This window comes from Belonocnema kinseyi, chromosome 2, assembly GCF_010883055.1.
Source record: "Belonocnema kinseyi isolate 2016_QV_RU_SX_M_011 chromosome 2, B_treatae_v1, whole genome shotgun sequence".
NCBI lineage: Eukaryota > Metazoa > Arthropoda > Insecta > Hymenoptera > Cynipidae > Belonocnema > Belonocnema kinseyi.
This window is the reverse complement of record NC_046658.1, coordinates 56,782,943-56,810,647: the sequence shown is the minus strand read 5'-3', so window position 1 is coordinate 56,810,647 and position 27,705 is coordinate 56,782,943.

Here is a 27,705-nt window from a genome sequence, read left to right as displayed (position 1 = left end):
CTAGTAAATAAGCTACCAAGGTATACGAACTTATCAACTTGTTCAATTCTCTCATCATTTAATAAAATATTGCATAGCGTTTTCTCACTATTTCCTTCGAAATTTTCAAAAATTCTTGGGTTAGCCCCTTATGTTCCCCGACCATAAAATTATAATTATAATACGTGTATGTATATACGTATATTAAGCAAGCAATTCATCATCTTTATACTAAAAAAATAATTTACGGTGATGGGCGATTAATAGAATTCTAATAAAGTACACATTCATCCCCTTCTGCGTACAAAGAGCCTAGCACTTAGCTAACATGATTTTCCAATCAACTTCAATGTTCATCAATCATTCATCTAAATTTATTTTTTTATTTATAACTGATAAGCAAGTATATCATAATTAAATAATAGATATTGTAAGGCATGATTGGGCATTTTCAAATTAGCAGCATTCCAAAATGGATTGTATTACAAAATTATAATTTCGCAAATTCAGCAATTTTGCATAAATAAAGTTTGGAATTCGTTTTCTTCTCGAGTCTTCAATTGATTTCAAATTTTAATTTTTAATATTTAGTTGAAAATTTTCAAACTAATAGTGTTCCAAATCGGGTGAAGAATTCAACTATTCTTAGCTGGAAAATTTGTAATTCACGTCGTTCAAAATTGAATTCAAATTGGGAGCGTGGCATTGAAACAAAAATAGAATCTTTATAAATTAGAAAATTTTAAATTAATAGCGTTTGAAATTGAACTCTTTTAATGATTCAACAAGTTTAAGCTGATAATGTTCAAAATGAAATCACTTTAAATTTAGATATTTAAATTTGAAATTAAACAATTTTAACATTAATTCGGTAATGAAACTCATGTATTTAACCTTTTTTAATTGAATACATTCCAAATGGAGTAATTTTATCAAATTCAAATCTTGAGAACAGGACAGATTCAAATTGTAATCGTTATAAATTGTAAAATTAAACGATTTCAAATCTAGTTATAGACATTCAAGGTTTAAATCAGGCAAAAAAAAAAGAATTTATTGAGTCTTTGTGATTAAAAATTTTTTATGGAAACTTTAAAAATTGAACAATTAGAAAAGAACACAATTGAAGTAGAAAAATGTTATATTAAGGCCATGTGACGAGCGGGTCACGTGACCCGATTACTACCTTACCGCCACCTTTCTTAATTCCCAACTTATTTTCACACGAAGCTCCATATCAATTTGAAAATTTGGGATAATAAATAAGAAGCACTAAGTAAGGTGGGTCTCGCCCTGAACTTTAATAATTACAAAAAAAAGCAAAAACAAATATGTGCAAAAAATTTTTTTTTCATAATTATACACATTTAGGAGCGGACCCGCCATTCTTAATGCTACTTGTTCAGTATCCCTAATTTTCAAATCGATGTGGCGTTTCGTGTGAATATAAGTTGGGAAATAATAAAAGTGGCTGTAAGGTAGGAATCTGGTCACGTGACCCACTCATCACACGGTCTTAAGTAAGTTAGAAAAATCCAAGAATTCAAAATTTAAATTGTTAAAAAACTTCAATGTCAATTGTTTAAAGTTTAATAATTTATAATTTAGGAATATTGTGTATTTAAATTCAAAATTGTTATTAAGATTTTAAAAAATTTACAACAATTGAATTTCCTCACCGGACTACTACTTATTCCAGAACGAACAAATACAATTGTTACGATACCAAACAGAGTCTATTAAAAAAAAAAACATCCTAATATAATGAAATTTTTGTTTTATCATTGAAGCCGCTTTTTAAAAAGGGTCCTGAGAACTTTTGTTGTTCAAATGAAAGCAAATACGCGCAAAAGAGCCTATAACATACCCGTTACTGAATTTAAAAATATAACATTGTTGATAATCTCCAAAAATCTTAAAATTTATTTAAAAAGATGATTATTGTCGAAAAGGTATTTAACTATAATTTTTCTATTTTCCTCAGATATTAGACGTTAAATATAATAATTCACGAAAAAATGGTGTAAGCCTAATAAAAAAAGTCAAAAATTAAAAAAAGTACAATTAATTAAAACTCAGGAAAGAAAAATACCTCATTGCCGAAAACGGATGTATTAAAAATATAAAAATGTCCATAAACGTCACCCGGAAAAGAGGTTAAAATAAGGTTAAAAAGTTTCATTATTTCTACTTTTCTCTAGTTTTTAAATTATGAGTGTTAAATCAAAAAGAAATAGAGGAAAATAATTCTGTAATAAAGCAATTCCGTGTTGAATTATTTAAAGAATTTCATCTATTGTTATAGTAATTTTGATGATACTTCTTGTATCTGTTATCTTAGATATTGAAAGGAAAAACCTTCAATTCATCACTTTGGTGATTTTAATGATATTAAGATGTATTTCTTTAAATTATTTATAACAAGATGTAGTTCTAAAGAAATATTTTTTGAACAAAAAACTCCAAAAATTTTCTGGATTTATCAAAATCCATTTTTTTAACTGAATTAAAAAAAATCCATTTTTGATTTTATTTAATTTCTTTAGAGGTAGCTTACAATGTGATCTGAAAGCCCTGTAAATATAAAAATGAAATCTCAATTAAAACTTACGAGAAATATTAAAGAACGTACGACGTGGTGTACAGATTCAATTATTTTGTTGGCAAATAAAATATTCTATTAAAAACTTCTCTTTTTTTGGTCGAAAAGTTTACTGGTTTGTTAGAAATTCGTCCTTTTTGATTGAAAATTCATCTTTTTATGACAGAAAAGTACTTTTTGTTGTGGAAATAAATGACTAAATTTGACTTTTTTTCAATTATTTTATTCCGTTTATAAAAGATTTTATGTCAAAAATGTAACAAGATTAAAGTGCTGGTTTTTGAATATTAATGGTCCAGGAAAATTTAAAATTAGTCAGGGAAAAGTCAGGGAATTTTAATTTTAATTATTTTTAAAAAAATTTTTAAGTTTTTCGGCCGTCGAGTATAATTTTACTATTACATATATCATAAATAAGTTTACGAATACAGACTGATCCAAATATAAGGACATTTTTAAAATAAAATATACAAATCACTTTATATAAAAATTAAATACTGCATTCTTGTTATGCACAAATAGAAATGTAAGTAAAGAAGATATGATATTTTATATGAATAAAGTTTTAATTACAAAACCAGCGATCAAGTATGGTAAAGTAACCAAGATCAACACATGTCCGGGTTCGGGGTTTCATTAAGTGTCTATTTAGTCAATTAACCATGCAGGTAGTGTAGTCAGTAATAATAAACTAGTTGTCGGCGATGAAAAAGTCATTTATTGGCGCGGCTATTCGTACTTCAATCTTCATAAAACTTATACAAAAGACAGACGATCTCTGTGAGCAATGAATAAGCAACTTTTGCAGAGAATATAATCTACGATACATTCATAGATCCATTCAATCTAATTGACTGGTAGATACACTGTAAGTAGAGGGGAATGAAGAATGCTCTCGGTGTTCCGGTAATTTCTAAGCGTTACACTTTTAATCAGTGCTTAACGCTAGGTCAGCCAAGCGCGATGACGCGACAATGGGCGACGGGCCCCACAAGCAGAAAAAAGGGGAGGGACACAAAAGTCTACGGCAATCTAAGTATTGTGAACCTTTTATTTAACTAGACAGCAGTGCTGACAGAATCACATCTGTGATTTCGTCCGGTTCACGTTTGATTTAAGACGAAAGATATAAATTACAATCATTTAGAAATTTTATTAATACTATTAAAAATTTATTTTTGCTCACGATTAAGTCAATGGGAACCTTCACTGATAGTTCAGTGAGTTTGACTGAATAATAGGACAAACGATAAGTGAAAAATTTGAATTTTTCCCACAGGTCTTTATTAAAATAAACAAAGTTTCTCTTCGCTCCTGATTACTAATTATTCTCTTTTTCAATTCTGCACATTTTTCAGGATGACTAGACGCAGTCTGAATTAAAATGAAAAACACATTTTACAAGTTTGATAATCGCACACTGATTTCATACAAAAAGTATATCTTACGTATGCGCATCTGCGATAAATTTAAAAAAATCTCGAACAGTAGCGAATTTTTGCTTAAACGGTAAGAAATTAATATTTCAATAGATGAACATTTACTACTATAATTATCCACCGAAGACTATGCAGCAATGAAAAATCCCCATGCATAGTAAATTGCAATTCAATTTGAAAAAAGAAAAAAAGCATTTTTGTATTTGTCTAAATAACGTTTTTCTTAGTATAGTAAGAATTTTTGTGTTGATGGAAAGGTGTTTAATAGTTCATAATTAAACTTACTATAGTTATCCTCCGAAAGCCAAGTAGGAATTAATATAATCTTTTACAACGTAAATTATCATTAAATTTTTAAAAATTACATAAAATCATGATTTTTGAATATTTAAGACTGCTTTTTTTCACTAAAAAATCAAATTTCTCCGATTGGACTGGGAGATTTTATAGAAAATTGTAGTTTTATTGGATGGTCCAGCTTATTGGAAAAGTATTTGCAACTTTCACAAATATTTATTGATAAAAAGGGCGTGAAAAATCCTGTCAAAACTGGAGGAGACAACATTAATTTGGTTTTTTTATTGAAAGATTCGAAGGTCACCAAAACAGGTAGTGTATCCTCGCGAATTTAAGAAAAATATCATTTAATTGAGGAAAAACCTGCTTTTTCTTCTTTTTCAAGTTTAGTGACAATTTATGATGCATAAGCATTTTGTTATTGTTGTAAGTTTTTCGAAATTTTAGAATTATTTTCTTTCATTCAACAATTGATTTCGTATACCAAAATATAAATAAATTCTCTGTTTTCGTGCACTGAAAAAAACTAGTTGGTTGGGACAACTAACAAAGTAGTAGACCCAACTATTTTAGTTTGTAATATATGCCGTTGCTATTAAAGTGGTTGAGGCTACTACTTTTATTCGCAAGATTGGTAGTAGTTGTCCTTACTACTTCATTTGTTCTCGCTACAAGTTCCGATGGTAGATACTACTTTCAGGCAGATGTGTTTACTACTTTAAATAGTAAGCGTTACTACTTCAATTGTAAGTCTTACTATTAAATTGGTTATTTTACAAATAAATTAGTTGATCTTACTACTTAAAGTAGTAATCCATATTATTATATAATCTTATATGATATCACTATTCAATCTTATATATTTTTACTATTCATATAATTATAGTCATCCCGGTGGCAAGCTGAATTGTCACGATGATGTATTTATACAATTTAGTGTACCTTTTCACGGAAGCCTGTTTGGAAGTATTCGTTGAATTTATTTGACACATCGAGTTCGCATCTAGGTTATCAATTAATCAAATTTGCCATAAACCAACAAAATAACTATAAATAAAGCCTATGAAAAATATTAATTCCACGATTATTTCAAAACAGGCCTCCGTGAAAAGGTTCCCTGGGCGTAGGCCTTAGAGAATGCCCTAAGGATCTATACGATGCTCTTCAATATTTTTCACATGTTTACACATTATACGTTAAGGTACAGATAAAAATGGCAATCATTCAAGACACGACGCGATATTTCGAAGCGAATGTTGGCAGCACTGCTCAGATTTCAGTTATGCTAATATCGCCAAGGGGCAAAGCTTGTAACATTTACTACTTTTATTTCTTGGAAAATAAATTGCTGGTAAATGTTACTAATTTATTTGTTGTGACTACAATTACTATCCTCAATAATATAACCTTCATAGGAGGACTAACGGCGACTTGTTGCCATACAAAACTGGTTAGTTACTGTTACCATCGAAGTAGTTGTTGTAGCTAATGCCAACTCTACAAATAAGGAACTTCTTGTCGCAACTAACCATTTTTTTTTCAGTGTGATTTTGAGCTTTATTGTTGATGAGAAAACATGAGGTATGTTTTATATCTGTAACTTTTGGAAGGAAATTCGATTACCAAAATACAACTTTTGGACTCCTTCCGAGTTTAGAAATAAAATATTTTTCACAAGAGACTGCAACCCCATAAGAAGAGTTCCCGTTACAGAGGACAAGGTGGTCCAAGCGGGCGAGAGAATGGCGCTGCCACGTTAGCCGTCTGCTTTAGTCAATTTCAGTCTGTTCCACAAATTTTTTTTTAGAAGAAAAATCTTCCCAATTTCGATTTTAACACATTAAAAAAAAATAGTTGAATTGTTACCTGTTTCAAACATGATGCCATTTACATTACATTGCGCAATTCGAAAATCTTTTAATTAACAATTTTTCCATTTTAGATTTTTATTCTTAAGCTCACATTTTTAATTTAAGAAATATAAAAATGCAAACTTAAAGACTGTAACAATTAAAAATTAGATGCGTTCGAAGTTGAAAATTTTCGATAACAAAAGTATCATTTAACATTTATTATTTATTAAAATATTTAGAAGTTCTGCACTAATTTAAAAAATAATTTTAGGTTTGATAAAATTTAAAACAACTTCTAGATTTCTCAAGATTTGGAAATAAAAGTTTCAAGCTTTTCAAGGATGTTTTAACTATATAAAATAAAAATAATTTAACTTCTAATTTACGAAGTGTTATGTTAAAAAATTGTAATTTTTCAATTTTCAGTGTTTCCAGCTTAAAATGGCTTAAAATAATCAAATATAGAAAAATTTACATTTTATTGATTAATTCTTTAATTTAGAGCATTGAAAGTGATAACGTGTATTTAGCCTTTTTGGAATTGAATCTAAATATTTGAACTCTATAATTTATAAAGGTTAAAAAATCTAAACTTTGCTGTTTATCTGTATTTCATTTAAACTTGTTCTGTTGAAAAGTGTAAGTACATTCCATTTTATACGTGTAAATTATTGAGCATTCAAATACAAATTTTTTAAATTAAAAAACTTTTAAACTTCAATTTAAAAAGTTAAAATTTTAAGATTTCCACTTTAAGTGCTTTAATTTTTAGTTTATTTTTTATTACTCCAAATGGAAAAATATTTAGCCTTAAAGCTCGAATTTTCTAACTTTATTGACCATGAAAAACGTTTGCGAACCGAGAAAAAACTGGGAAATAACCAGGAATTTTTTTCTTCTGTCACAATGGTCACCCTGACATATGTAAGTACTAAGTAAATACTTAAAAATCAGCACTTTTATTAAGTTTTATTTCCGAGCACAAACAGTTTCACGTCCATTATGGCATTATAAACAAAAAATGGCAAAAATACAACAACATTTTTTTTAAGACGAAGTTCGGAAATGATTCAGACGGCCCTGATTGTTTAGGGTTTGGCGAGTCCTGAGATTGTACCAAGAAGATAAAGGGTACCGCCAAGACAGCTTTTATAGCGGGACTGCAGTGTACATGCATGGAACCCACTAACTTTCTACGCATGTTTGCTGTGGAGAAAGAGGGGCTTTTTCGAGAATGTGATATGATAAAGTGAGGCAAAGTGAGACAAAGCGTTTGCTAGAATCATGGTATCTCTTTCTACTCTCTTACATTCGAGTTACAGGAAAATTTGACTGAAGCAGTTGAACTAACGCCTACATACAGGATCATTAGAAACAACAAAAGTCATAATGACTAACGATAACCTTAAACATATCTGAAGCTATATTCTGTCACTAGTCAATAAAATGATAAAAATAAGCAAAGATCAGAATGATAATGAATTAATGGAAAATTGAAAAAATGCTCTTCAAAATGCTTTTTTCTTTATTTTCAGGTGACTTCACCCTCCGTACCTTTCGCGGGGACTCTGCCCCTCGATCCTGTTGAAAATTCGTTTACGGACGAATGGCCGGACGGAGAGACAGACAGACGCCATCGTGAAAAACCTGATTTTCGGATTCAGGGCGGTCTCGAAACGTGGAGATCCGTTGAAAAAGTGTGATGTCAAATTTCCGACAATTCTAATACTTTCTCAATCATAAATGATGAGAATGTAAAAATATTAGCTGTCATTTTTTCGTTGAACTCTGTGTTGTTTCATTTTACTTAGAAAAAATTATGAATCGTTGCTAATTATATACTGTCACAGTAAATCATGATTTATGGACTTCTTTAACTGAATTATTAATTATCTGCCTTATTATTTTTAGAGCCAAATTATCACGCTTTCCACTTAACTGCAGTCATTTCATCATTAGTATAAAACAAATTTCATTTATTTAATTGGCAAATAATGCTGATTGCTTTCCTGCCTATTGTGATTTGATATAGACATCAAACAAGTTGGCGAATGCAAAAATATTTTTATGTAATGTACATATTGCCTCCAAATTGGCATGCGGTGTAGAGTAAGGAGCAATTTTATTTAGAAATTTTAAAAATGGATTACATGATTCGTTATATAATAATTGATTAGTTTTGGGTCCAGAGTGTTTTCTTTTAATAATAGCTCTTCAATTACCATTTAATAAGCCAGTAAAACTGAACTATAAAAATTCGGCATAATCTTTAATATCATTTTAATCAAGCCAGTTTTGTAATAGGTGCATTATTTTTTTCAAGAAACAATACTTTAAAGAATTTCTTGAAAATCATTATATTGCGATGATTATAGCACTGCCTCTCCCTTATAAGCGTGGACATTCTGAAATGTATAAATGAGGATGCAACAATTAGTGAAATGGATGAGGTTTGAAAAATGTTGGAACTCGATTGGATAATTAATGTTTCTTAGACAGTTGGGGTGTCAGTTGAACTGAGAATCTGTTGGTGGGTAATATATTTCGAGCATCGCAGACGGTCGAATTTCGAAATATGACCAACGCGTCGCCAGGGCGTGGCCCTATTTCGAAAAATGCTTGAAACGGATGACCGTTGCGAATCCCTTTTGTTTCCTTTTTTCCAAATTAGAACCATACTCGCCACGTCCCCTTTTCCTAACTGTTTCAAGTTCCTAATAACGGACTTCCGCTGATCAATTTACATAAACTGTGTTTTTTTTTTAAATTTTAATACGAGGGGTACACAACTGTGGATTTCAACCTCAAACAATGTGTTAAGTGAAATTTCTTGCCAATCTAAAACTTAACTTATTCAAAATTCATCTATTTTCAATTTAAAAGCATCAAATAATATTAACATATAAATGCACTATTAATTTTATTTTATTCTACTACAATCAAGTTATGATTTCTGCTAGAAAAATTTCTTGTGTTTGAAAATTTTTCTCATATTGCATACTCATCTGAGAAGGTATAAGATTTGTGTAGAATTTCACTCCCCCTCCCCCAGTTTTGCTCAAATTTCCACGTTTTGAGATCCCCTGAATCCGAAAAACAGGTTTTTACGAATGTGTCTGTTTGTTTGTATGGATGTATGTATATGCATGAATGTATGTATATCTTGTTGTTTCCATGATAAATTTTGAAAAAAATACTATTAGAATGGCCTTTGGTACACTTGTTTAGTATCCTAAACTAAAGGTCAAGTTCGTGAGCCAGCCTTTTTGGATACAAACTTTTAAATTCGAAAATTCTCTGTACGCACACTCATAGTATGCAAAAATAAATGGAAAATTCAAAAATTACATTTTTTCATTCAACAGTGTCACAGTATTTCTAAGATTCTTAAGGGCATGTGACACAGCTAAATACCTATATTACCGACCTCACTTTATCAGTTCACTGAATGTTTTTTTGAACCTAAGAAATTTTTTTCTAAATAAAATATTGAGCTGAAACTTTGAAAATGTATTAGAGTACAATAAAGTACGTTTAGGTATTGAAATTTGGAAGGAACTTCACTGAGAATTATTTCATCTTTTTTCTTAACCTCGAAATTTTTTGAACGTTCGAACTTTTTTTGTACATAAAATATCGTTCTCAAAATTTGAAAAATGTAAGAGCCGAAAGAAAACTACGTTTAAGTACAAAGCTTAATAATAAAAGATGTAAGAAAAATTGCAACTATCAATCCCATCGGTATCAGCCGGTAACGTTGTACACGAAAAGACGAACCCTCTAGAGTCTCGTCTAGTGGCCGCTTTAACAAAAGAGGATTCAGAATCGCCAAATTACTGTATTCATTGCTTTGACCTTTAGTTTTTAAAAGTCTGTGCATAAAGACCGAGCGCGTAGCGCGAGGTAAATAACATTAAAGGCCTTCGCAGTATCTCGGGACTCTTCAAACTGTTCTTTTTCTCCTTTGTGACTTCTTATATTATCAAAACGTAAACTTCGCAACTCCGCTGACCTTGCAAGTACCTCTCTCTCGTCCCTTTGGACCGCGGTGTTCTATATCTCGGGAACCCGTATAGCGGGACTGCAGTGTAATAACAAATTAGTCACGCTTAGCGATATACTCCTTACAAAAAAGAGTTTTATAGCATATTATGTCATTCCCTTCTCCCCCACCCTCATGCTTACCACTCCTTATTATCCTTTCTTATCTTAACTAATCTTATCTTATCGCCCCCTCATACTTCCCCTCCCTTCTCCGACTTCTGTCCTACTTCCTGCTTCCTACTTCCTACTTCCTGCTCCTAATTTCCAAACTTGCTTCCCCTCCTCCACCCCCTACTTCCCATCGCATTTGATATATCCTCCCACCCCTCACATCTGCCATCCCTACTTTCCCAACTCCCCTACTGCCTCAAACCCTTTCCTACTTCCCTCAAATCCCTTCACCTATTTCCTCGCCCCTCCCTCACTTTCCCAACCCGGAAATAGACATACGGCCGGGCACGCAATCGAAACTAAAAGGGTTTTTCCAAGGCCGGAAAATCTTAAAACAAGAAAATGACACATTTTTCATAATAGTCCATCTATATTCCACGTGGACCGGTTTGGGCAGGGGGAGGGGTAAAAATAAAGTCTATGATTGGTCACATGGTGAACCAGGTGAGATAGGCCAAGGTCCAAGTGGACAGATTTTAGGTTGAATCTGCAAATTTATTTTTGAAAAAAATTAACAATTAAGAATAGTAGCAGGAATGTTTGTTATTCGAATTTGTAATTCATATTTAGACACGTTAAGAATAGTGGTTTTTTCGAAATAGAAGTAACTTTAACTGTACATCAAACCGGCTTGATTGCCTTATAGATTATTGCCATTTTTTATTTCAAAATAACTTCTTTTCTTGGTTGAAAAATTGATTCAAAAGTTAAGTCGAATCTTCGAAATTCGGTTCGTTCAAATATTCGACTAAATCGGATTTCAAAGATTCGACTTGACTTTTGGATTCATTTTTTTACAAGAAAAAAGTTATTTTAATATAGAAAATTTCAATAGCTAAAGGAAATACAATCTGTGTATAGCACATTTAAATGGGTTTTTATTGCGAAAAATTCAATGTTTTAATCGTGTCTAAATTTGTGTTAAAAATTCGAATAAGCAACTGCACACCTCTACTCCCTATCATTCAGAAAGCAAAACCACATTTTCAGCCAATTCATCGCTCGGTTTGTTTTTTTCGCATTCGAATGCGAAAATATCTACATTTTCATAAAACAATGATCAAGTTCACGTTGATAGAGGTGACTGGAGGGGGGAGGGTCAGCAGTTCATGTTTGTCCAAAAGTGGGTTGGTGGGTTTGAAAAGTGGTAAACATATTTCCACGTGTGCACTGTGCACACCCCTAACGTTTGTGTGAAGTATTGCTTTCGGTGAAAAATAGAGAAAAGTTAATAGGGGAAGAGTCAAGCACTCTTTATAAATTTGTTACAGTTCCATTATTCAAGGGGGGTAGGGGGCCTGCGGAGAACCGATAATCCGTTGCGTAATTGCAAATACGGCCCCTTAGCCATACTAATGAATTTTCTAATGAGTTTTCATTGTTTCCAAGAAAGGTTTCAATTATTTTTGGAAGAATGTTGTATCTTAAATAGTTTTTCGTTCTACAGAATATTGCTTAAACAATTTTCAGACAAAATTTTCTATGTATAATCAGCGCTTAACAATCATAGAAATGGTCAAAAATGTTTTTTTTACGATGTTTACGTGATGATTGATGAAAGTTTTATTCGCTTTCTTAGCTACTTGGTCTAATTTTGTAACTGACATTTTAGCCTTTAATTTAACTTTTGATTTCATAATTATGTTTTTGTGATGATGCGATTTTGCCCATAGATAAGGAAATAAATAAATAAGATCCTTTTAAGTACGTGGTTGTACTTGATTTTTTTCTGATTTTTAATACATGTGAAGTATGGAAAGAAATATTGGTTATAGCTATATATATTTTTTTAAATGGAAAAACATTTTCTTATATCTAACTAATATTTTCTGGAAAGTAGACTATGTTTTAGACGTTTCTGCAAATGCCATCTAACCAGAAAATTTTGTTACAAAAATATTACTGTTTGACGAATAAAAGCGCTTCTCAGCCCATTGCGATTTTTGGATTTTCAGTGCCAACAAAAAACGTTTTCTAATACACTTCCGACCACTGACTTCAAGTAGACTTTGGGACATAATAAGTAAAATCAGATGATAATTTAAAAAAAATAAAATTTATTATAGTTAAGATATAATAGAGAAGTAGGCTAACTTACTTGACTGATTTTACTCGAAAGAAGCAAGTATTTTCTTTTTACAAGGGACCGATTTTCTTGAATCAAGAAAATAATAGAATCAGGACAACTATTTGAATCAAGAATATATTTACTCTAAGCAAAAAACTATTGAATTAATTTGTTTCATCATACTTTTTTGCGTGAAGTTTAATAAAATATTAAATTAAGAATATTATATTCTCATGATAAGTAACTAAAACTCTAACAAAATTCTTGATCCAAGTAAATTCATATACTTATTTTGACTACTGTTTTAATTGAAACAATGTTCATGTTCTTGAGACGAGAAAATGAATGTATTCAGCGAAGAAATAATTTCTCTTAAAATAATGCTTGAATATTTTCCTTCAAATAATTATTTATTTGAAACGAATGTCAGATTTACTTTGAAGATACCTATGTCATCAAAATAGAATCACACCAGTCTTTTCAATATAAAAACTGTAGACTTGATACAATAGACATCGCACACATATTATGAAAATTAATATATTGGTCTAAATTAATTTACTTCTTACTGCAAAAGTATCTTATTAAGTTGACATGATATGAAGTTGGTTCTCTTCGCCGTTAACAATTATTTTGAAACTCAATAATATTTATAAAATTAAAAACATTGGTGCACATAATCTATTTTATTTATGCAAATGTAGATAGGAATTTGCAACTTTGATAAACTACAAACTTTACGCTGACGTACAATTCAAATCACTCATAAAACTATTTAAAAAATTATAAGTTTATTGCGTCTGTAAGTTTCTGTAGGTAAGAATTTAAAATTTTCAAATAGATTTTAAAAAAGTGTTATTAAATTTGAAATAATTATGCAAGACTCCAAAGTAATTTCATTCCTAAACTTATTGAAAGGTTATAAATATACTGCGTTTACAATTTTTTTCGCTGATTATTTGTATGTATTAATCTACTTAAAATTAAATCATTTCGAATTTTTCAAACCGTGAAACATTTTTGTAAATAATAAAAAATAAATATATGACAGCATAAAACAAAGTTATATGCTTTAAAAAATGCTTAAAAATACAATTATTACATTTTCTTAATAATTTAAAAAAATGTTATGCGTTTATAAAGCAAAATATTTAAGGAAAAAGAATTCAATAACATGTTTAAAAAGTTTGTTAAGAATGCATTTCATTTTAAAGAATAATTTAAAAATTGACAATCAGAATTTTTTCAAATAAAAGAATTGAGAATGCAAGGAGGAAACAAATAAATATTTTTCATACGACCACCGTGAGACCCTATCACTTTTAACCAGCAAGTTCTTGCACCAAACGTTTCTTTACAGAATTCTTTTTTCTTCTGATTTCGAAGTATTTTATACTTGAAATAAAAATAAAATATCAAGCACTTTTTTTAATGGGTAATATTTAAACTAGCGATCAATTCTTTTTTACATATTTTAAATTATTTTTGTTTGAAATTGTTATTATAAATTAAAAACTGAATTAAAAAGTACTATAAAAGATTTAAATAAATCGAAAACTGTGCGTTTTACAGAGGTTTTTAAAAATCAGAAAATATCTATTTGTCACTGAGGTTATTGAAGCGTTTTTCAACTCAAAACTTATTAATTTTTTGTCAGCTTTAGAACGTTTTTAAGCGAATTACATTTTTAAAGAAAAAAGTATTGAGCCCTTTGTAAAATAAGTGAAGTTCAATTATTTTTTGCAAATTTTAAATTGTTCTTTTAGAAAAGCAATTCCATATTCAAATCTTAGTAAATAATGTATGATCAAAACATTCGATAAATTAAAAACTTTGTGGCTTAAGTAAATTTTCGTATAGCAGAACATTATTTTTTGTCATTGATGTTATTAAAGAATTATTGTATATGCAACTTTTCTGCGTTATTCATTACCTTTGGGTCTTTTTTCAAGCGTTTTAAATATTTAGAAACTACAAGTGTAAGTCCCTTGTTCAATAAGTGAAACTTATTTCGCTTTTTCACATATTTTATATTATTGTTTAAGAAATTGTATTTTTCATTAAAAATAGAGTATTATATACAATAAAAGAGTTGGATAAATTTAAAACTGTGCATTTTATGGAGAATTTTTGTTTATTGTTTATTACTTTTAGATATATTATAACTTTTTTAAATATATTAAGATAACAAAAGTATAGAGCCTTTTTGAAATAAGTAAAATTCAATTCTAAAATTGTTATAAATAAAAAATGGTATATTAAAGTCTCTCGAAAATGTTCAAGTATCATCAGAATGATGTTTTCTTAAAAGCAACATGAGTTCCACAACGTTTAGTTTGAAGATGGTTGAGGCTCACCATACGACTGCATACGACACTGCCTTGAAATTCTTACTCGAGATTTTGGCACCGACATCCAAGTGCTTCGATAGCGAAGGCGGTAGAGCGCGCGGTTAGGACACTAGTTTTAGGTAGTTTAGGTAGGGTTCGAATCCTCGTGGAGTGCGATTTTTCAAAGAGATTAAGCGTGCGGTTATATTTGCAAGTAACAGTGTGCGAGAATTACGTGTTTTAATAATTTAAAAAATGAAGATTATATAACAATAATTTCGAAAATAATTTTTTTTTCATTAAGAAATAGTGTTCAGTTGAAGCTCATTCTATTGATCCGATCCTTCATATTCTTATATTAAGAAAATATATTCTTGAAGTGTATCAGAAATGATTTCTTGGAAGTGAACTGTGTTCTGCATTTTAATACATCTCTATATAAAGTAACGCAATAAGGTTTTAGAATAACAAAATACGGTATTCTATCATACGGTAGCAAGTATTTATTTATTTGGAACAAACTCATATTCTATCGTCCCAATTCGTACCTGCGATTGACTTGAATCAAGTAACATTTACTTGATTCGAGAACAATTTTTTCAATGTATTGATACTATTACTACACTCATGTCTCGAAAGAAACTGGTATTGGGTACATTCCATGTTCGAAGAAAATATTTGTATAACACTTTCACTTATGGCACTAGGGTGGTCTAAAAATGCATTGCAAAATTATTTTTCAGTCTAGAGGGCTACGCCTCCCCCCCCCCCCATATTTTATGAGGATCGCGGAGAGAGAAATTCCGTTTTTTTTTCAAGTCGGTCAATATTAAGACGTGCACCGAACTTTTGAAATTAACATGGGATTTCAAATGGGAAAAGCTCAATTTAAGGAAAAATGGGCAAAGCAACTACTTGTTCTAAACTTTTTGAGAATTAAATTTCTCTTAATCTTGGGCTAAAAATACCAGGAAAGGAAAATATGTAAGAATATCATCTACATTGCTTATGCAGGGGTCAAAGTAAGTGGTGAAGTTGAGCATGTTTAAAAAATCGATGACCTTTTGCTTTTCTTTTTGCTGAATCGCAAAGGGAAATCATGATATCGATACGAATTTTTTTAATTGTAGTAAATGTAATTCAGATTAAGGAAAAAATCAGAAAATTCGTTGAAAAACATTGTAAAGGGTTTTCGTGGGTGGTATAAAAACGATTCTAGTAACTATGTTTTCAAAATACTTAACTGCATGGATGGTTTCTCGATATAATTCTTCTTCTTAAGGATGGAAATGGACAGCGAGAATCTTAAAACGGGAAATAGCGCAGAATAGAATTAAATGGTTTTCGTGGGGGTTGCATATCATTTCGCCAACCATTTCTGCATTATTCTCGACTGTGTGGATGGTTCCTCGTTCCCCCCACTCTAGGGTATATTCGAAGAAGAGGTTTTGAAGGCCTGATTATTATAAAAATGTTAATTAGAAAATAATTTTTTATAACTTTTAATTTTCTATTGCTAATCAAGTAAATTTATTAAACTTTTGTAATGATCATTTTTTTAGACACAACATAAACGTTCAATAAACTTTCAGATGGATAGACTGCGGAGACTTGCAACGTCTTTGAAACGTCATTACAGCGTTCTTACATCGTTAAAACAACTTTCATTTGCAATGTTACAATTTTTTTTAATGAAAATATTTGTTATTTTAATACAATTTTGAGAGAGAGCTAATTATATTATTATTATGATAAATTATTGATACAACATTTGTACGATATTATACCAATAATTTATTTAAATAATAATATGATAAGAGACAAGTCCAAGTAATTTTTTATTATGATTTATTCAAAAAAGTATAGATATTATAATACTGTATTATAATATTTACATTTTTTTAATGCAAAACAAGTAAAAAACATAGATTATTGTTACCGCATATTTCTTTAAAATAGTGAAGTCATGCTTACTGCTCTCTAAATATGAATCAATAAAAAATTCACTGATTGAAATAGTAGTTAGACATTTTATTCATTAATCAGTGATTTCGGACTTATTCACTAAATAAGTTCAGTGACACCAGAGTAAATGATGTGAAGCATAACCTCTAAATTTTTAAGTTAAGCGTTGTTGTTACTCTTTTACTTGAGTAGCAAGAAGAATTCCTTAATGAAATAATTTTTTTTTAATTTTCGGGCTGTAAGTCCGCTGAATTAACTGTGGGATAAATATATTCTAACTTGTATAGGAAGTGCTTACTTAACGGGTTTGCACATAACAGTCCAATCTTGAAATTAAAATAATATGTGAGATTGTTTGTCATTTAAAACCATCGGAACTTTTCACCTTTTTTAATATTTGATCATATTTATGGCTTTTAAGTTGATACTATGATACTTTGATTGAATGTACTAAATTATTATTTTATTATGATTGCCAAGTTGACATGTTGCAGTGCTGCCAACTCTCAAAAGTGGTCATTACACTAAATCAATAAGTAACCTTTCACTGATTGTCAGTGACCCATTTCTAGCTGTTCAAATCAGTGAAATTTTACTGATTCAGATTTAGAGAGTGGAAAATTATAAATAACCTGCTTGATTTACACTATATTCTTACACAATCTAAATTACACTGCAGAATAAATAATACTCGCTTTAAGAAACGTATTCTTTCAGAAAAATAATTGGCGTACCCGTTCTGGTTAAAAGGTGAACAATTAACAATCTAATTAGTACATATATTTAACTGTTAACGTCAAGTCACGAAAAAATATAAAGTCTCCAGAATGCCTTCTTCGAACAATCCCTAGAGTGGGGGGGAACGAGGAACCATCCTCACACGAGAGAATAATGCAAAAATGGTTGTCGAAATGATATTCAACGCCCACGAAAATCATTTGCAATTCTATTCTGCAATATTTCGCGTTTTCAGATTCTCGCTGTCCATTTCCACCCCTAGAAAGAAGAATGATATCGAGAAACCATCCATACAGTAAAGTATTTTCAAAAAATAGTTACTAGAATCGTTTTTACCACCCACGAATGCTCAACTTCACCCCTTGCTTCACACCTGCAGTAAGCAATGTGGGCATTCTTACCTATTTTCCTTAAATCCATGTTATATTAGATTTTAAACCAGAAAAATACAATTTGACCTATAGTGCGGCGCAGTGGTGGAAACGAGACATCCTGCAAATGAGTATTTGGGACCAAATTTCCCCTCGCTGAAGTTCCCTGATATAGACGATTCTTTTGAAAAAATAAGCCGAGTTTGACAAAATTGAACAGCATATAAGAAGTAGGCATATTTTTCAATATGCACCGAACTCTTGGTTTCAGTTCAATTTTGGGGGTTGTCTGAAAATAGCATTGGCCTCAAATCCAGGAGATCTAACGTAATCATCGAAGACCTTCTGAACCGTTTCCAATTAGAATACATAATACTGCGCAATCTCCGCATGTAAGTACCCGCGCACTGCGCCTTTCCACTACGCGGCTGGTGCTTTCATGCAGGAGTCTCAACCGTTTCTCGCCCTGCTTACTGCGACACTGCTTTGACCAGCAGTTCTAGGAAGTCCGAAACCGGGAGGATAGAATCCGAAAGTTGAATGTAATATTAATAAAAAATACAAATTTTTTAAATTCACTAAATATGTACGTTACTGCAAAGGTTTTGATTGCTTTTGTTTAAACTTCAGTTCGAAGACAACTCTACTATAATTAAGCAATCTATAACATATTCAATTTCGGTCCAGTTACAAAATTCCATTAAGATGATTTAAATTATGTTTAGAAAATCTACTATAAGTAACGACTTAAACTGACGGATCTCTCGAAAACACAAACTGCATATTTTTGAAAATGATCAAAGTGTTTTAATTTTTGTCTACATAATAAATTTCCTTTAAATAGTTTCGAAATATATTTTACGTATGGTAAAAGTTTTAATTGATATTTCTTAATCTATAAGAAAAATGTTTTTTTAAGTTTTTCGAAAAATTTAAAAATCTTAAAAAGCATGCATCTTTTTGAATGAAAAAAAAAAATAAAAATGGCATTAGGATAATTTGTAATTCTGTTTCAAACTTTGTAAATGCTGTAACTTTTTGAATTTTATTCTAATCAGAAAACTTTACTGTGATAGTTTTCAAATATACTTCATATCTAAAAGATCTTTTTTATGGTGTTTCTTAACGTATTAGAGAATAATTTTTCCTATTTTTACAAAAAAATTTAATTGTAACACTACTTTTTTTTATTTTGGCTGGAAACATCTGGTTAGCGAACTTGACCTTCATTTTGAGAAGCTATAAAGTGCATCACAGGTTTACTCGATTGGACGCATCTTTCAAAAGTTAGCGTGGCTACAACATTCAGATAACCATACACACATACAGACAGACATTCAAATAGAAACTAATAAAATTGTATAATTTTTGGACTCTGGGAGTAGCGAAAGGTAAAAATCCGTTGAAAACTAGAAATAGAAAATTTGGTAGATTACATTACCCTCTCATGAATAAGAATGTAAAACTAAAATTTTAAACAAATCCTTTTAACTCGATGTGTATTTGACTTTTTGAGAATTTTCTATTGAAAAACTAATTTTCGGAAAATTGTTAGTTACCTCATTTTGCCCTTCCACCCTTGAATCATAGTTTCGATTAGCAATTGATGGTATTGTCCGCTTTTTATAGAGTTCGAGGACAGTTTGATAAACGAAGAAATTCTATAAACTGACATAAACACGGACGATAGTAATATTAGTGAACAAAAATTAGTTCATGAATCACCGACCCATCAGCAAGTTGCATTTATAATGAGAAGCGATAACGGGGTCAACATTCCATTCACTCATGGCACGGCGAGAGTCAACGATTTGCGAGAGTGATTTTTAGTGATGAATAAATTGAGTATCGGCCTTAAAAAAATGAACAATATCTTGACCTCGAATGTTGAAACTATTTATCGATTTTATATATGATAACTTTTTTTCTCTTTGCATTGGCTTACAATTCTCGTCTTTTGTTGCAACATAAGTAAATAATATTGAACAAATGAATTTATCAACGACAATGTGGACTTAATTAATTAATAAATTACGACCCGGAAAAATCATTGAAACAGAGGGGGATATTATCTTCTTCTAAAGCCAAGAGAAGCCGAACGGTGATGACGCGAGAGCTTGGTAAGAAGTTGCGATAAGTTTGTGATAAGTCGTTGTAATTAGTCACTGCCAATTAACAGCTGCTCAAACGGAAAACAACTAGCTGCATTTATTACATCCACTCGTAGACTTACAGGAAGTGTCTCGCTCTTTATTTTCACTTTTAACTCGCGAGTAATTGATCGATTATCATCGGAGAGATGGACAAGAAAAGAAAACAAGTTCTGTGAAAAATTCTTCAATAGAAAAAGATTTTTAATTGTGAATTGAATTCAATTAATTCTAAATTCAATCTTACCACTTTATATCTTCATTTTATCTGCAAGAATTATACTTTAGAGAAATGCAGATTTAACTTTCAACTAACCTACTTCTTCACGATTTCCTTATGTTTGAAATGAGGGTAGTTTTTGAATCATTTAGAAAAGATTTAAAAATATTTCAGATCATATTAGCAAAATGATTCATTTTATTAGGGACTGTTTAAGACATACGTCATACTATTTTGAAAACTATTTTCACCTCTCCCCTTCTTCCTGACAGATTCATTACACAAAGCTTGAAAACATCAGGGTGACATAATGAACAATTATAGCCCCCTCCCATCCTAGTTAAAATTTTGTCGTTGATTATATTTGACAAGCGCCTAAAAAAACACAAAAAATATAAAATTTTAATAGACTTCAAAGTCCAAAATGCTCTCACACCAAAAAATAAGGTGATTTTCCAAAAAAAATAGAGGAAAAAAATCTGTTGAATAAAATAAATGTATAGATAGTTTTGAAGCTAAAATGTCGAATGTTTAAAAAAATAGTTGACTTTTCACTTCAAAAAGATGGTTTTTAACCAATTAGGTGAGTTTTTAACAAACAAACAAATTAATTGTAGACGAAACAATTGCATTTACAACCAAATAGTTTAAATTTCAAGCAAAAGAGACCAATTTTTAACATATAGTTGTATTATTAAACAAAGAATTGAATTTCAACCTAAGGATGAATTTTTAACTAAATTGTCGAATTTTTACACAAGAAATAATTAACCTTAACCACAAGTAGTTATATTTCGATACAAATAGTTGAACTTTCACGCCAAAAAGATAAATTTTTAGAAGACTGAAATATTCAACGAGAATAGACGAATTTGCAACAAAAGAGTTAAATTTTCAAAAAAATATGTCATTTTAATAAAATAGTTGAATTTTTAGCAAGGCAATTAGATTTTCAAGAGACAAGTTGAAATTTCAGCCAGAAAATATATTTATCTTGCTTCACAATCAAAATAGTTGAACTTTTAATACGCTTTTTCACCCTCTTTCCGTTCACATACAAATTTAAAGGAGTTTTTTTATTTCAAAAAAAATTAAACTTTTATACTGTAGACCTCCAGATGAAAAACTTGTTTGGCCTGGTCACCAGGCCAAAAAAGTTTTTTTCTCTTAAGAAATTATTCGCCAAATATGTCATTTTCGTTCGTTTAGGTGTTTTTTTTATTATTTTTGTAGTCAGCGATATTTTTATACCTTATATAATTGTTATAAATCCTACTCAAATTAATATGTATTTTTAGTTCATAGTAAAATTTAATTAGAAAACTGAAAACTTTGCTTGAGCAGATTTGGTAGAAATTTGAAATTAATTTAAATTTGGAGTCATGTATATTTTACGCTATTTAAATTTACAAAAAATACATATATTTTTTATGCTGATCTCTTCTATGATGATTCTACAGCTAGTATAATCTGCTCTATAGAATCGATTTCCATTTTTATAATCATATAGTTAATTATATACTACACTTTTATTATCACAATTCCGATATTATTGTTCAGAATTGATTGATTCAGAATACGTTACTAAAACGACTGACAACGATGGAAATATTTTGAATTACTGCACCGGCTCCAAAAAAGTAGTCCGAACAGAGATTATATTTCACTGGAATCTATGTTCATACTATTAGTTGCTTTAATTCAGAAATTCATCCGCGTTAGCGCTAAAATTGATTAATTTCAATTTGCACGTTTTAATTTAAATACTAGGTTATTAATGATTAGACATCGAGGTTCTCAACATCAAATCATTCTTGTTCCCAAAACAATTAGCCGTTGTTAATTATTAAATTAAAATGCTGCTTTGAATACAAGACTTTTATATCTTACGATGAAAATGTTTTTAGAAATAAAAAATCTGTATTTGAAATTTAAAAACATCAAACTAATTAATAATAGATTTAATGCTTTCACGATGATTCATTGTGATAACAAGAAATATTTCGGGTTTCACAAGTGTAAAAAACTACGAAATTTCGCCGACGTTTTGTGAACTGCAATGTTCACGAAACGTCAGCAAAATTTCGTAATTTTTTACACGAGTGAAACCCGAAATATCTCTTGTTATCAAGCTAATTGTCTTTAAGTATATGCAGGATAATTGCACAACTTTAAAAATGTATTCAAGTATTCATGTACATTTATTTTAATAAATTTTATTTCGCTGTCGACAAAATTTAATGAAAAAACTATAATAAAGTAAATCAAGGAATCTCTATAAGAGGTACTTTAAAATTTGCAATAACTGTAATGGATAATTTATTTGAAGGTTTTTATTCGTAATTGTTTTATTCCGTCTTTCAAATATTATCTGTTAAAAATGCTATGATTAAAATTGTGGTCTTTGAATATTAGTGGTCAGGGAAAATGAGAAAATTGGCCGGGGAAAATTTAGGAAATCTTCAAAATGAAGTTTTGCGGCCACCCTGATATAATATTTTTATTGTTAGTAATTTATTTGCCTTGTATTTCCATTCCTTTTTTTTTAATTGCTTCCTCTGAAGATTACATGTTATTTAGTTAAAAATTGTATTATTTGATTAAAATTTAACAATTATGTTAAAAAGTCTTTCTTTTTTGGTAAAAAATTCAACTGTTCTGTTAACCATTAACCTTCTGTTGAAAATTCATTTTTTTTTAAATTTAACTAAAACTTTTCTTAGTTGGAAATTAAACTATTTTTTGGAAAATTCATCTTTTTAGTTGAAAAATTCAACTGGTTTAGTAGAAATTTAATTTTTCGGATAATAATGCAACTGTTTCGTTGAAAATTAATTTTCTTCGGTTAAGAATTCACCTATTTTGTTTGAAAATTTGTATTTTTTGATTGAATTTACCTGTTTTTTTTTTAAATTTAAAAGGCAAATCTTTTATGCTTGAAAAATCTACTGTTTTGAAGATTCAAGATTTTAGTTAAAAGTTCGTTTCTTTGCTTAAATTTTCTTGAAATTTCAACAATTTGCATAAACTTTATTTTTCCTTCTTGACTAAAAAATCTTTATTTGTTGAAATCTCGTCCGTTTGGTTGGAAAATTTATCATCTTAGTTTCAAATTAATTTTTTTTCTTCGAAAATTTGAATGTCTTTTTGAAAATTCAATTAAAGTATGTGGTTAAAAATTCAACTATATTTTGTTTGAAATTGAATTATTTTGTTCAAGTCAACTGTTTTGCTGATCATTTATCAATTTGGACAGAAAATTCGTACTTTTAGATTGAAAATTTAGGTTGAAGTTTAATCTTTTTTCTATAAAAATTCGACCATTTTGGTACAATTATTGTTTATGGTTTGAAATTTTATAAAGTTGATTTAAAATTTACCTATTTTGTTGACAATTTAATTATTTTATTGACAAACTAACTATTTTCTTAAAAATTATCTTTATTGTGTATAATTTGAATACTTTGTTAAAAATTCGTCCCCAATCCGATGTCAGCGCTACCATAAACGAATTTTCGTATGAAAGAAAACTAAAATTATGAATATAAATTTCAGTGAGACAAAATCTCTGTTGCAAGTCTATGAACAATCAAGTCTATTAGTCTGTTAGGTTAGACTTTCTGGACTTACGTAAACCCTCCTTTTCGAAACAGTCGTAGTATCACAATAAATAATAAGCAAATGCATTTTTGCAATGAATTTTAATTGCCAGTGCTCTTTAATCTTCAATTAATTAATGGAAACAATGTTTGTTCTGATTATTTGAAAATAGGAAATTAGTCTGGGATAAAAAAGGGAGGATAGGCAGGGGCGTTAAGTGAGGATAGCAGTCTGGTTATTAAATGAAAAGAGAAGGAAAGGAAAGGAGCATTACCAGCGTTTTTTCATCTTCCTCCATTTGTATCGCCCGATGCCGGGGTAGGACGCTATAATTAGGCTGAAGATAAGGCATGCGCCTCGTCCATCTGCAACAAAACAAGTTTTTGTAAATCATTAACGTATAATTTTAATTGCGAGTCGAAGACGACGAGAGAATTAATTATGTTGATTGCGCATACGAGCCCGTATACAAGAGTCCTCCTCGCTCCTCGCTCGTTGCTACTTGCTGCTGCTTTCCAAGTGTGTTATGTTAACAGCTATCGTCTGTTTCCCAGCGAATTATCTTGTTTTCAACTAATTGTAAGAGGCATAGTTCAGATCACGATTAAGGCTACCTTCTAACTTGTGGTCGTGGTAAATTGTTCCACAATTTTCGGGAAGAGATACATAATTCGTAAAATTTGAGAGGAAACACTTTGTTTACTTATAATTACTCTTGTTGGAATATTCATTATCCAAGACAAAAATCATTGGAGTGATCAATGGACCCGATTTTTAATCTGTATCTATTCGAATATCTATTAATTATTATATTTTTTTAACTATTTGGAATTAGACTTTTTTTAAACATGTACTTTTTCGGCCTATAGCTGGGCAAAAAGAAAACTTAAATGCAAGATAACCAGAAAATCAGTTTGTGAATTGGGCGAAAAGTTCCTACCCGAGTTAGAATTCTTCGTCTTACTTTTATGACTACGACAGGTAAAAAGGCGTTCACTTGTCTTAAGTCGAGCCATGTCTTGGCTGAGACGACGTTTACTTGACTCAAGACGAGTCTTGTCTTGGCTGAGATTATCAACCCCTTTTTTTGGCTCATAAATGAAATTAAAATGGATGAATGAAAAATATGTAATTATTAAATTAGTTATTTTTATTTTAAAAATTCAGAATCGGTGCGTCTGAACGAGTATAACCGTTAAAAATATTCTTCCAAAAAATAAAAATTGTAACTTTCTAGAAGTATCTCCTAAGCCGTTAGAAATACGTAGAAACAAAGAATATATATTGTATAAAAATATACAAGATTGTTTAACCATTAACAAAGATTAGCTTTTATGACTGTTAGAAATAACCTTTTTGTTAGGGCAGATATACGCTCGAAGTTATAAACCGCACGTGTTGGAGTCATAACAATATGACTCAAGAGATAAATTTATGTCTTCAAGATATAAAAATTTGTCTCAACCCGTCATCATCAACCCGTGCAGAAATCGCCCGATTTCAAACGAAATACCGATCTGGCCCCGATCGGGTCCTGATCGGCGATCGGGCCAGAACGATTTCCTACTGAAACGCCATCGCCATGCGCTCGCAGAACTAGTGTAAGCCACGTGTTCGAAGGCACCAAACACCAGCCAGTATACCTCGAAACCTGCGCGATGAAGATGAGAGAAAGTAATTACACTCTGCGGGTTCATTGAAACCTAACCTCTTATAAATTAATAATTAATAAAATTGTCTCAGGTAAAATTAGTTTATTTACCATTAGATGAGTCAAATATTATAATATAATGGAATTTATCAAGTTCTTTTGTTTTCAATTATTATTTAAGAACTCACGGTTTCTCGATTTAATGTAGTTAGAATTGTAATGTTTTTAGATTATGAGAATAAAATATGTGATGCAATCGATTATGTTATTGAAACTTTGATTCTGTATTGATAATAAATTCATTACAGAAATACATTAAGGACAAATTTTCATAACGTGAATTTCAGAATCAAATCGTGCAATCAAAATGCAAAATGCCAATTGTGTAGGGATTCCAACAAGAGCTAGTTACTCAACTGCGCATGTGTCGCATTCGGCATCTAATTGATTTCGCGCGAAGCTTAAAATGCTAAACAAAGTTATTTTTCTTTTTTATTATAAACAATGGCATTTAAACTTATTAAAATGTCCATTAGGTCGAAATTAATTAATAATGATAAAAATTAATTAAATGCATATTCTGTAAATAATATTTAAAATAACCAAAAATATTTAATTTAAAAATTTCCATTTTTGTTTAAAAGTTGTTTGGTCTATATTGTTTTCTAGCATGCTTAACAAAATAAAACGATCTAATAAATGATAGATTAATTTTTTGGCGAAAATATTATCTACAACCACATTATCGAGTTTTTCAAGAAGTAATGCAATTGACAGATAATTGAATTTATTTACAGTAAAATGTTAATAATTCGTAAGTCATAGGTGATTTCCCGATGATTTTCTTTGAAAAAAATGTCAAGTTGTAGGGAATCTTTTTGCGAAAAAACTTTTTCTAATTTGTTAAGAAGTTTCATAGACAAAATTTTCTTCAAGAAATTAAAATTGTTCATTAAAATATTTCTGTTTACCATCCATTTTTTTCATAAAAACAAACCTTTTCTTTTCGTGTCTGTAGTACTTTATTTTAGTACTAGTTTCCAGTTTACTTATATTAAATCTCCATTCGTGAAATTCACGAATGGATCATAATGATACTGATCGTGTACCAATCGGGCGCCCATGAGGCCCCGATCAGGTGTCCCGAACTGGCAGCGATCTGGGCGTGTGTTTTATCCGCGATCTGGCCCCGACCAGGATTCCCGATCGGGACCATATCTGGACTAGTCTGGCCCCGATCAGGCCAGATGGAGATTTATGCACGGAAAATCATATTCGATTAAACTGCCTAAATTATACTCACGCGAATTCTCAACCAAAAAATTACTTTTCAACAAAATTGTGGAATTATAAAACTGTATAGATGAATTTTTAAACGACTAATTTTTTTATTTGAAACCTAAAAAATAAACCAGCAACAAAAAATATAAAAACCCTATTATATTTCAACTGAAAAGGACGAATTAGACAGAAAAAAAATTCTTTGCTTTTCCACCGAAAAGGAATTTTTTCAACAATTGTTTTAATTTTCAACACAGCAGAATGAATGTCAACCAAACTGTTGAATTTGCAATCAAAAACGTGAATTTTTCCTCCAAAAATTCATTTTCTATCGAAAAAACTCATTTTTAATTGAGTACATGAACTCTGAACCAAGTACCCAAGCAAAAATGCTTCGACTTGAGTTCGACTTGAATTGCCCCCAATCAAGACATGCTGAAGTCGAAAAGTTCGACTTGAGCATGTCTCATTTTGATATGGAGCCAGATTTCAATTTATGTCTTAGAGACATAAACATTATGTATATTCAATTAACTTATCTACTCACAGATTATTATTTTTTTAATTAAAAATAACTAATTTAATAATTACAAATTTTTCATTCATCAATTTTAATCTCATTTATGAGCAGAAAAAGGTTCGTATTGCGGCAGGTTTACGTAAGACAAGTAAACGTCGTCTTAGTCAAGACAAGGCTCGGCTTGAGACAAGTAAACGCCGTTTTACCTGCCTTGGCCATACAAGTAAGGCGAAGACCTATGTCTCGATTCAGTTATGAGATGCAGGCAGATATAGATGTCTTGAGACAACTCGAGAGATGATCAAGTCGAACTCAAGTCGAAGTATTTTAACCCTTAAACGGCCAAAATGCCACTACCGGTACACTGCTTTTCAACGGCCAATAACTAAGACTATTCGACACTAGAAAAAATTGAGACACATATAT